Genomic DNA, 12,234 nt, shown 5'->3' on the forward strand with positions numbered 1-12,234 from the left:
TCGGAGGGGGGGGGGTGAGTGCTCGACAGTGAAGCCACCAGAGTCTCGGCCATTGTTGAAATATTTTTTCCCTGTTGTCTGAAATATGGTTTTGATCTTGTGCAGTTCTAGAAGGTCTACCCTCTCCTATTTTGCCTTCTCACTCTTGCAGAAGGGGTTAATTTATTGCTTATCGCCTGAGAGGCACCTATTGGGGAATGGCAACAGAGCTACTCAGACATTTTTTTTAGGCCATAGTGCTTTTTAAATCACACTTTTGAACTCTTGTGTAACATCATTCCATCGGGGGAGGGAGATAAATAACCTAACAGGCAAGTTTTGTTTCACATCAACTGAAACGTTTTTATAATCACGCTCAAGATGAGAACAGTAATCCGACGAATCCAAATATATAACCTCAATATCTTCTGTATCGTGACCACCAGCATGGTCGCAGCCAGGATTGAACTCACTACACGAGTTTGTAGTGTAATTCAAATCTTGTCGGTAGCTGAATACTTGATACTTCGCTAGGGATACCAAGGGTATTTTTTATCATGACGCCATCACTAGATGAGGTGCCTACCATCTACCCTTGAGAGAAGGATAGACCACTCCAGTTTCTCAACCTGGTATTTTACCTCACAGTACATACAGCGCATGACCTTCCTAAATGGTCACCCATCTGGTACTGGCCAGGCTCAACGTTGCTTATCTTCGGTGATCTGGCGAGAACCAGTGTGTCAACATGATTGTGCCATACAGTATCGTGACAATAGTTCTTATTTGTAAATGATGGCAAGAATAATTTGTTATTTTTTTTCCAACAAATGGTGGAGTCCTTCTACCACTCCAGTAGATATCTCACTGCTGATGCAATTCTCTACCTATATAAAAGCCAGGTACGGCCAACGATGGAGTACTGTTGCCACATCTGGGCAGGAGCTGCTAGAAGCAGCTTATTCTGCTTTGACAGAGTTCAAAATAGACTTTGTAGCTTAATGGGGGATGCCCTTTTCTCTTCCCTGCAACCTCTTTCTCACAGAAGAGACATTGCGAGCCTGTCTCTGCTTTATCGTTATTTTTATGGCAAGTGCTCAGCTGAGCTTCAATCTATGGTTCCCCCCTCACCAAACTTTCACAAAAAACACTCGTCTAGCCAAAACCACTATCAATAATTTCCCACACTCTTTATCTGTGCCTAAACCTAAACGTAGATTCCATGAACAAAGTTTCTTTCTTAGAACTGCACGTCTGTGGAACTCTCTTCCCTTTCCTGATTTCCAGCTGACTACAATCTAATTGTCTTCAAGTCCAACATAAACAAGTTCTTGATGAACCGTCCCCCTAAGTAATCCAATTTACAAAATTCCCACTACTTATGTTTACTATGCTATAATCACATTGACTAATGTATACCCATTAACCCTAATCCTGGAGTGGCCGCTGGGCCTTGATAAGTGGTGATCCTTGTGTTAAAAAAAGCCACAATCATTAAAGTTCAAAATGTGTGATGAAATGGAAAAAGTTTCAAGTCGTTTCAGTATAAAAATGCTCAATCATCATCTAAAAAATTCAGAAACACTATAAGGCATTATGTATTTAAAAAGATAGTGTTCTACATGCAACATAATCACGTTGACACACCGGTTCTCATCAGATCACCAAAGTTAAGCAACGTTGAGCCTGGTCAGTACTAAAATGGGTGATTTTTTTAGACTTCCAGGTGCTGTATGTACTCTCCGCTTATCTCGGCATTGTATCCAGTCAGTCTTGGGTCTCTCCTTTTCACTGATTCAGGTGAGGTGTGGATGGGGGATTGCGCAACCCTTTCCTCACGATTAAATGCACAGTTACCCTTACAGGGATGGCCATTGTTTCTTGAGACAAAAAGGAGGCATCGTTCTATATAAAGCAGTGTGAAGGGGTCTGATGGTGCTTGGAACCTGTTCAATGATTGTATGTCTCAAGTAAAAGTCCTAGTACTATGAAAGAAAGGGAGATAATTTGAATATGATTAAATATAATAGGACCCCCCCCCCGCCAATTTTGATGCCTGAAGCCACCGCCCTGACACTTCACCCCTCTACATGCAACTTTCTAAATAACATATTGTTGTCTTGATATGCTGCTGCTATTTAATCGGGCTGTCTGAATATATTTGCTTTTTGACCTAAAATGCACCAAACATTGATGTTGTTGCTTTTTCGGTCCCTCCTTGCCAAACTTTCAGAAAAACACTCAATTACCTACACCTATACGATTTCCCCCACTCTCTATTTTTGCCTAAATCTAAACGCAGATTCAATGAACAAAGCTTTTTTCCCCAGAACTGGTCGCCTAAAGAACATTGCTCTGCTGTCCTGCTTCCCGGTTAAATACAACATAATTGCCTTCAAATCCAATGTAAACAAGTTCTTATTAAGTCGTCCCCATAAATAATCAAATTCTACTCAATTTACACCATTAACGATTGAGTAGCTTTCGGGCCTTGATAAGTGGTGAGTTCTAGGTAAAAAAATTAAAAAAAAAAACAAACAAAAAAAACTACCAAACTAAACGCCATGAATAAATATTTGAAAATATAAAGAACTTATAACATGAAAGCTTTTACCAAAAATGACTGGATTCGGCATTAAATAACCCGCAAAGAGTTGATATGCTATAAAATAACCAAACCAAATCCTTGGTTACATTATTAGATTATGATTTAGTTCTGTAGAATATCCAATGTGTACAGTTCTTAATAATAAATTAGTATTATAAAAGTGTGTTCCATTTTTCGTAGAATCCGAACCGTACGGATAGCAATCCAGCCCCAACCTTGGATATTTTTCTTCTGCCAATATATCTCTGACATTTTCCATGTTGTGATATACTCGAATTACATTTCTTCAGGACGTTGCCTAATCTCTGCTCTGTGTATATTTTGCTGAGGTGGATCGTCGGCAGGGTGTGAGGATCAGTAATATCTATGTCTTATGTCATTCAGGTTTGTTTTTTTAGCAAACGAGTGTATTCCATTTGTTCCACCCCCTCCCCGGTATAATATATATATATATATATATATATATATATATATATATATATATATATATATATATAACTAAAGCAAAAAAAAAAAGACATCAGTACTAATATAAAAGAACAAACAAAAAGGGAAGATAAAATATATATGTTATATTTTATACATGTGATCGTATATGTTTGCATGTGGAACTTGTGGCGTTACCAATTTGTGGTGATGCTGGATCGCGTAATCGGTACCGTTTCCACGCTGAAACCGAGTAAGGGATCTTGATGGAGATATCAGCTTAAAAAAAAAAAAAAAAAGGCAAGAAGAACGCCCCCCCCCCCAAAAAAAAAACAGCAAAAAAAAAAAAAGAACAGTTGGTCTTCATAATATCAAGAAAATTTCTCCGTTTTCTTGACCATTCTGAATTCTTGTACACAAAATCTATATACTACCAAAAGTTTTTGAATGCTGTGTTTCTAAATTTTTTAGATGACGGTTGATTATTCTTATTATTTAGAGTCTTCAAACTACTGTTCTCTCGATGTGACCTCTGACCTTCTTCAGGTGTATTTTGTCAAACTCAGGATCGGTTGAACTAGGGAATCTGCACAGAATTTCAAACGGAACTCATTATTTATCCATAGGGGTAGCATGTTCTTGTTCTATCAGCCATAACTGGGTAGAAGTCCTAAGTAATTCACAATTGTATTTTTGAGTGTCGCCTGATCTGACGATTGAACCTTCAACCTCTAGAAGAATTAGAACTAAATTTTACCAAGTAATTTATTTACTATGCCACGGGTTCTTGCCAAGGACTTCTATTTAGTCATGGCTAATGGAAGAAGAACATGCTGTGGATTAAATAAAAGCTTCTGTTTGAGATTCTGTGCAGGTTTTGAAACTTGACAGAAAGATTCTCGAGTTTGACGTCTTAAAATGCTGTTTGTTATATTATGGTTGTAGCCTTGCAGGCCAGTATTATTATTAGTGTTGAGACGTTTAATCAGAATCGGGAATTGGAAAAATCGGAAGATTTGGAGGTATCGGAATCGGAAAAATTGGTGCCTATTTTTCGATGCCAAAACGATTCTTTTATTCATTTTTTATTTGATTTTGTTTAAAGTAAAATCTTCCATTGCTGGTTATAATGATAAAATAATAAATATTTATTGATTTTTAAATACCAATAAACCTAAAATCGATAGATCGCCCTCCACAAGTGTATTTTGACGTTTAGGAAAATATCTGCATATTTAACAAGTACTTTTTTTTTTACGAAAATCGAGAAAATGACCATGTCCAGCACCAATATATTACTATATTAAGATGTTGCTGTTGAATTTCCACAGGTCCTGCTAGAATTTCTTAACTGATGAAAATTTCACAAAACTCAGATGCATCTGTTGAATTTTCACAAAGAGAAATGTTGAAATGATGATGACAAAATTGGAAAATGTTCAAAATTTATTAAATCGTCAAAAAAGACTTAATTCGTGGATTTTCAACGATCAGCACTTCTCATCAAAGGGATAGAACCAATTAAATAACAAATTATTGGTTAGCGTACATTTTTTAAATTTAAAAAATGGCAAGCAAATTTTGCTGATACAAATAACGTAATTTTAAAAATCCATGGATTAAGGATCAGTCTTGCTTGAGCACTTGATGATTTAATAAATTTTTAAAACTTTGCATTTTATTTTCATCATTTCACCATTTCTTATATTAATACTCTACCTATAATAAGAGCATCCTCTTATCACGATACGATCTAATATAATATATATATATATATATATTTATTTATTTAACAATGGTGAAAAAACCGGACTAGAGTGCTCAATGTGTAGCCAGAGCAGTATATAGCAAATTTATTACTGTGAGTCCAGAGAGGAAGAACCTCCAAAAGAAAAGGAAATATCCAACTGGCATCGTTAGAATTCATAGATGGACTCTGAGAGATAGAGAGTCCATTTATGAATTCTGACGATGCTAGTTGGATATTTCCTCTTCTTTTTGAGGATATTCCTCTAGCTGAAACAATATGTAAACTCATTCTGGACTCACAGTAATAAATTTCATATATATATATATATATATATATATATAAAATAATGAAAACAAAAGGATATAGTCTTTACCTGATATACGCAATGGTAAACTTTACTCTCATACCAGTATAAGATATATAGCTAATTTAATCCCAAGCGAATTAAAAAAGCTCAATACGCAAAAGAGAGATTATAAGAGAAAGAAAATTAAAACTGTAAGTTGAGCTTTACAATTAAAATTTATTGTTCGACAGAATACTCCAAAAAACAATTTACAAAATCCTTATTCCGCAGAGTTTCAAAGAATGTTATTCTTGCTATTCTTCTCATCAGAGGACAGAAAGAAATCAGCAAATTATATTTGTAGCAATGCTAGAATTTGTTGGTTATGGCATTAAGTGAAACTGCAATTTATTATAGTCATAAATTGCCTATAAAACAAGTGAAAAAATGTTGGATATGTAAAAAAATGCTCTCTGATGAGAAGAATAGCATTCTCTGAAACTCCGCGGAATAAGGACTTTGTAAATTGTTTTTTTTTGAGTATTCAGTCGAACAATAAATTTTGATTGTAAATTTCAACTTAAATCTTCTTTCTCTTATATATCTTATATATATTAGTGTTTGGGTGATTAATCGGAATCAGGAATATGAAAAAGTGGAGCTCCTGGAGTTATCGAAATCGGAAAAATCTATGCCTATTTTCCGATGTCAAAAAGGATTCATTTAATTGTCGTTTTTTATTGATTTTCTTTAAAACAAATCCTCTCACTACTGGTAATAATGATGAAATAATAAATATTTATTGATTTTAAACTAATAGTAAAATTAAAATTGATAAACCATCCCCCACAAATGTATTTTTACATTTGTGAAATTATTTGCACATTTTATATGTGCTTTTTATGGTAAGTGGGAAAAATAAAACTTCTATAGTTAAATATTTAGAGATTTATAAGAATTGGAATCGGTAATTGTGTCGGAATTGGGAAAAATATTAGAATCGAACCACAACTAATATATATATGTGTGTGTGTATATGTGTGTGTGTATATATATGTGTGTGTGTGTGTGTGTGTATATATATATATGTATATGTATGTATTGATGGCAACAAAATGTGTATTTCATTTTACATTACAATTGTTTCCATGTCCAGTTCGACAATTTCAAACATTATATCGTTTGAAAATTTTCAAAAACCTGCATTTCTTCATATATATATATATATATATATATATATATATATATATATATATATATATATATATATATATATATATATATTTACTTCATATTTGTATTTTTTCGGATATTACAATTGTTTCAAGATAAACAAGACAATTTAAAATTTTATATTATTTAAAAATATTTATAGTTACATCTCATCAAATATGTTTGAAAAAAAAATACAAAGTTTGTACGTATCTGGACACATTTTCATTCCGTTAAAACTACATCGGGCAGTGATTACCGCCCCCCTCGTGTTTTTAACATGTCCATTATATTATGTTGAAGAAATTTATATGGGCCCTATTTTCGCATATTTGCCTTAAATTACGATGAGAATTGTCAAATTTGGACTATTTTTAAACCGGACAAAAATTCTGAATTAATGAGATTTATGGTTTCTTTCATTTAATTTAATATTTTTAGTGTTTTATTTATTAATGAATCTCAAGTAATTTGGTTATAATTTAGCGTTTACTCAAAATTCAAAACTCTTACATGGTGGACATGTTAAAAACACGAGGGGGTGGTAATCACTGTCCGATGTAGTTTTAACGGAATGAAGATGTGTCAAGAAACGTACAAACTTTGTATTTTTTCACACATATCTGATAAGGTATAACTACGAAAATTTTTAAATAATATAAAATTTAAAATTGTAATATCCGAAAAAATACGAATATGAAAAGTTATACCTTCTTGTTGTTTTTGGTTTTTGCCAATATATATATATATATATATATATATATATATATATATATATATATATATATATATATATATAGTAATTTATAAAATATATATGTCGATTAAGCTACACTGAATATTCGGCGTTTCATCCACTCTAGGATTCCTCAGGCTTATGCGCGAATTCTGTGGTTGTTTATCGTTTTTATATGGTCCTCTTCTATTGAGGATTTAGTTAGTCAATCAGCTTTCTAGTATCCACCGCGCCCCTTCCTATCAGCCAATGGGCATGCATTTTATCGGACAAAGGATCTGTTTTAAAACTAGGTTTCGCCATATATATTTTATAAATTACTAACTAGCTCTACCTACGTATTGAGCACTTTTGAAGTAAATACTTAAAGTTTATGCATAAATCTATACTTTCATATATTAATTTTATGTGAGTAAATGAAGTAGTTATATATATATATATATATATATATATATATATATATATATGTTTGATCATCTAAAAGTTAATCATGTTGCTTAATATTTGAGTCAATTCACATGGCTTAAATTCTTATTGATATACGTACACTACCATTGGTTAATTGATTTTAAATATATTTGACCCTTGGAATAATCTCTTTTAATATATATATATATATATATATAGATAGATAGATATATGATGAACCCTCACGTCGATTTCGACATATGAGGTTCTGTCTCAACAAGTTGCTTGGAAATGTACACAGATGATTTATTTATAGTGGTGAAGGCTTTGTGTAGAACCAACCACACGTTTTGGTAATACTGCTACTCAGATGACTGCAACAGGACAGAGGAAATAGTAGACCGCAGGTTTTTACATAAGAGATTCCATTTCCTAGATGCATGTCTTAACGAAGACTGGGGGTGCATCTCCAGTGAATGAAAACACCCCAAGATACCAACCCGAAAATTTCTATGTCTCGGCGCAGTACATATAGCGCATAGCCTTCCCGAATGGTCACCCATCTGGTAATGGTCAGGTTCAGTGTTGCTTAACTTCAGTGACCTGACAAGAACCGGTGTGTCAACGTGATTGTGACGTATATATATATATATATATATATATATATATATATATATAAATATATATATATATATATATATGTGTGTGTGTGTATAAATTTGTATTCATGTATATGTGCGTGTATTTATATATATGTATATATATATGCATGTATATATACATATACATACATGCATATATATATATATATATATATATATATATATATATATATATATATATATATAAACAAGACACAGAGAGGTTAGTAATACATCAATATACATAACTTGACATTTTGCAGAATAAGAAAGAAAGCCGTAAAAAATTTCATGTAACTTTGAGGGGGTTGGGTAAGAATACAAACAAAAAACATCATAAAAAAACTGATACTCTCCCAAAAAACAAAACTCATAAAAAAAATAAAATAAAAATAAAACCGTCATATCAGTGTACTCCGCAGGCGAGATTTGGTTCCTTAGTCTTTGAGCAAAAGATCAAGGGTCCCACTGGCAAAATCCAAAGAATCCAGAGACGGATTCCATTGCCAGGATAGATGTATTTTTGTAATTACTGTCACCAGTGGCTAACAAATCTCCTTGGATATCCTTCCGTATAAGTGGGGTTTTTTTTTGTTTTTCATCCTGATATGGAAACTCTCAACTGCCAAAAATATAAAAAAACAACAAAAAAACTGCAGCAGTCAGAGAGAAGCAAAAAGAACATTCCTGAAACTGATCTGTTACTTGTTTCCGTGTCTTGAAATCCAATTGGAATATCACGAAAGAGTCTTGCGAATGTTGATTTCTGTATAGTTTACAATTCTCCATAAAAAAAAAAGAGATGAGTCTCATACCATCTCGTTTTGTTTGTTACTTTTAGTGATGGGATGATTCTAAAAATTTTGCCCGATTCCGATACAATTACTGATTCTGTTCTATATTCCTGATTCCGATACCATTGCCGATTTCGGTTCTTTTTACATTTCTAAATATAAAGTTGTTTTTGTGTGGTCGAATTACTATTAAAATCGATGTAATACGTGTATATATTTTCACAAATGTAAAAATCCACTTACAGGCGTGATTTGTAGATTTTAGTTTTATTGGTCGTTTAAAATCAATAAATAGTTCATCATCTTATCATTAATATGAGCTGTGGAAAATACCATTTTAAACAAAACCTAAAGCAATAAAAAGAATCGTTTTTGGTATTGGAAAATAGGCACATTTTGTTTCCGATACCAATTCCTATTCCCCAAAAGTTCTGTTTTTCGATTCCTAATTCTGGTTCTGATGAATCGTCCAACACTAGTTTCTTTACTTTATTATCCTCGTCATATTGGATTTTTGTTCTTAATGTTGCATTGTAGGTTCCTCATTTTAAAGTGGGCACCCCTATTTACTGGCTTCCCCACAAGGGGAGAATTAGACACAAAGTCGGTTTTTAATGTGAGGAAAATTCAACTTCCCAAGTTGGAGCACTTTGAATTCTTTTTTTTTTATATATATAGAAAACGCTCCGGACAAGGCGTGAAGCCACTTGATGTAAGGCTCTAACAAGAACAAAATCTGCTTATTGAAAAGATATAAGATGCATATTGACCTTAGTCTTGAAAAGACCAATGTTATAGGCAGGAGGAAAACAGTAGGAAAAGAGTTCTACAAGCTTACAGTTCTTGGAACGAAAATCCTGGAATGAGAAGTTTTATAACAATGAGCTATCAAAACAGCGGACTGATGGAGACCACTAGACCAATGAGTCAAACGAGCTGGAACAAAAGAGGCAGGGATAGATCAGACATGTCTGAAGAATACATGCCATAATAATATTTAGAGAAAAGACTGAGACTAGCGTCTTTGAGAGACAAGTTGCAGAAAAGAAGAAAGAGTGGGGCCAATCAAATTACTGATACGTTTCTGCAACTTATCACGAACTTTTCAATGGGAACGAGATTCACCAGCCGAAATACGACAACAATATGAATTGTAATAAAAATTACCTCATACATCAGTGTAGAAAAGTTTCTCCTTCATTAACCGAAGTCGGAAAAAATAATCTTATTTTTTTCTAACTTCGGTTAATGAAGAAGTATATCATCACAACAGATACTACACTTTGCTCCAAGCCAAAAAGCCGAAATAACTGTAATCGCCTTGGATTCTTCAGAAAAGAAAAAGGCAGTAATAGTCAAGATTGTTTGCTGTTTTGGATTTCCGGTTTCTGCTCCATGGGATGCTTGTGACAAGCAATATATAGTCACTTCTGTCTAATGATTATCTTTCCTCATGTTAAGAATGGCTTTCTTGTCCGCTTGACCATGCCTATTTATCTAGCCAAATGGACAAGAAACCAGAAGTAAAAAAAGAACAGACAATCGTGACCATAACCAAAAAGACTAATTATAACAATAATGAGACTGGCCTATTCATTGAAGTATATGTGTGGCGTGGTCCCTGGCTTTGGTAGGGCCATTTTTGGACGATGATAGCGTATTTGGGTTTTGCCAACAGTTAATATAAATTGGGGTATAAATGTTATGTTTTAGCGACAGAAGCAAATGAAATATATATATATTTTTTTTATATACATATGCCTGGACACACACACACACACACACACACACACATATATATATATGCTTTAAGTTATTGAAATGAATTAGATTATTGGTTTCAAGTCTTATAAAAAACAGGAAGAAAATTTTCTATAAGACAATCCCAGCCAAATAAAATACTAGACAGCAAATAAAATTAGAGTTTATATGTTCAAATTTCATTTAAAAAGAATCACTTTTCAAAATACAAATTTATTGCTTGAACTAAAGAATAGAATATTTAAATTATATATATATATATATATATATATATATATATATATATATATATATATATATATATATACAGACATGACAGAAAAGAATAGACACTAAAATAAAAAAAATTCCTAAGATTTATATATGCTTATTTATGATTACAGATAAGAATAGTGCTCAAATGACTTAGAGTATCTCATTAAATTGCATCTAACAACATTGAAGCAGGCTTTGAATCAAAGGAGCAGCAGACCTATCGGAATTTATGCAAGGACGAATCGTTTGTCAAAATTAAGGTGGTCTTAGTCAACGCAAAATAGCAGGAAATCTTTCAATACCCTTTCAACTGTTAATAGTGATCGTGCAATTCACAAAAGAGGACAAAGAGTGCACAAAACCTCATCCAGGTATCCTCAGACTCTCTAAAAGAACCTTGCGTCTTGTGAAAAGAAATGTAGAAGAGGATTCTCAGTGCAAAGCTTCAAACATTGCAACACAAGCTGGTGTCAGTGCAAGAACTGCTGTCAGGTATCTTCACAAGGTGGGCTACAATTTTCATTATTTCCTAACACTGGAAGGGTATTGGTATTGGAGGCTCCCTAAGCAAGAGTTTGACTTAAAAAGACTGCAACCAATGCTGAAACATGGGGGTTTCTTGGTTATGGTATGGAGTGCAATTTGTACTGATGATCGCTCAGACCAGTGGAATGCGAAGGAAACATCAATTCTTCTAAATATATTTCAATATTACATAAAGTACTCCTATCAATATTCTCAAGTGGTAAAATGAACCAATTTAACTTCCTATCCATGGAAGACAGAGCTGTTTGTTGGTCTACTAAGGCTACACAACATTGGTTGAGCCAAAATGGGATTAATAAACTTCCATGGCCAAGTAAGTCCTCAGATATGAACCCAATTGAAAACCTTTGGGGCATATTAGACCGGAATCTTTGCAAAAAGAAAAGAAAGCCATCTTCTAAACCTGAATTTTTAACATTATTGCATCAGACATGACAAGAAATTCCTCAAATTGATATTCGTCAACTGATCAATGCCATGCCTATAAGGGTCTTAGCATTACAAGCAGCAAAGGGAATGTCAACGAAGTATTAGTTATTAAATTTGTGACCATTAATTTTTTATTTTATTCTAAAATTATAGGTTTATTGAAATAAACTGTCTCTATGTCTATTCTTTTCTTTCATTCCTATGTATATAGGCATGCATATGAAAATAGAAATAAATGAAACATGATAGAGTAGAAGGGTCACCAGTTAGCAAGTGCTAACTAAAACATAAACAGACTTTTGGAAATGAAAAATCAAAAAAACCGACATTTTATAAGAAATCTTTTTTTTTATATTACAATTTTGTAAGAATAAAAATATTTTTAATTAGTAAATGTTCATTT

At 33.0% G+C, this 12,234-nt stretch overlaps 1 protein-coding gene and 1 pseudogene across 2 annotated transcripts in view; both read left to right on the plus strand.

Moving 5' to 3' along the window:
- Nucleotides 1-12,234, plus strand: part of LOC145249691 (centlein-like) — a 1,118,615-nt gene that overhangs the window by 760,654 nt on the left and 345,727 nt on the right. The gene's annotated exons all lie outside the window — the stretch shown is intronic.
- On the plus strand, nt 1,600-1,717 carry LOC145249788 (5S ribosomal RNA; annotated as a pseudogene).

The sequence above is a fragment of the Euprymna scolopes genome, chromosome 28, assembly GCF_053919585.1.
Source record: "Euprymna scolopes isolate OS-2025 chromosome 28, ASM5391958v1, whole genome shotgun sequence".
In the NCBI taxonomy this organism is placed as follows: Eukaryota; Metazoa; Mollusca; class Cephalopoda; order Sepiida; family Sepiolidae; genus Euprymna; species Euprymna scolopes.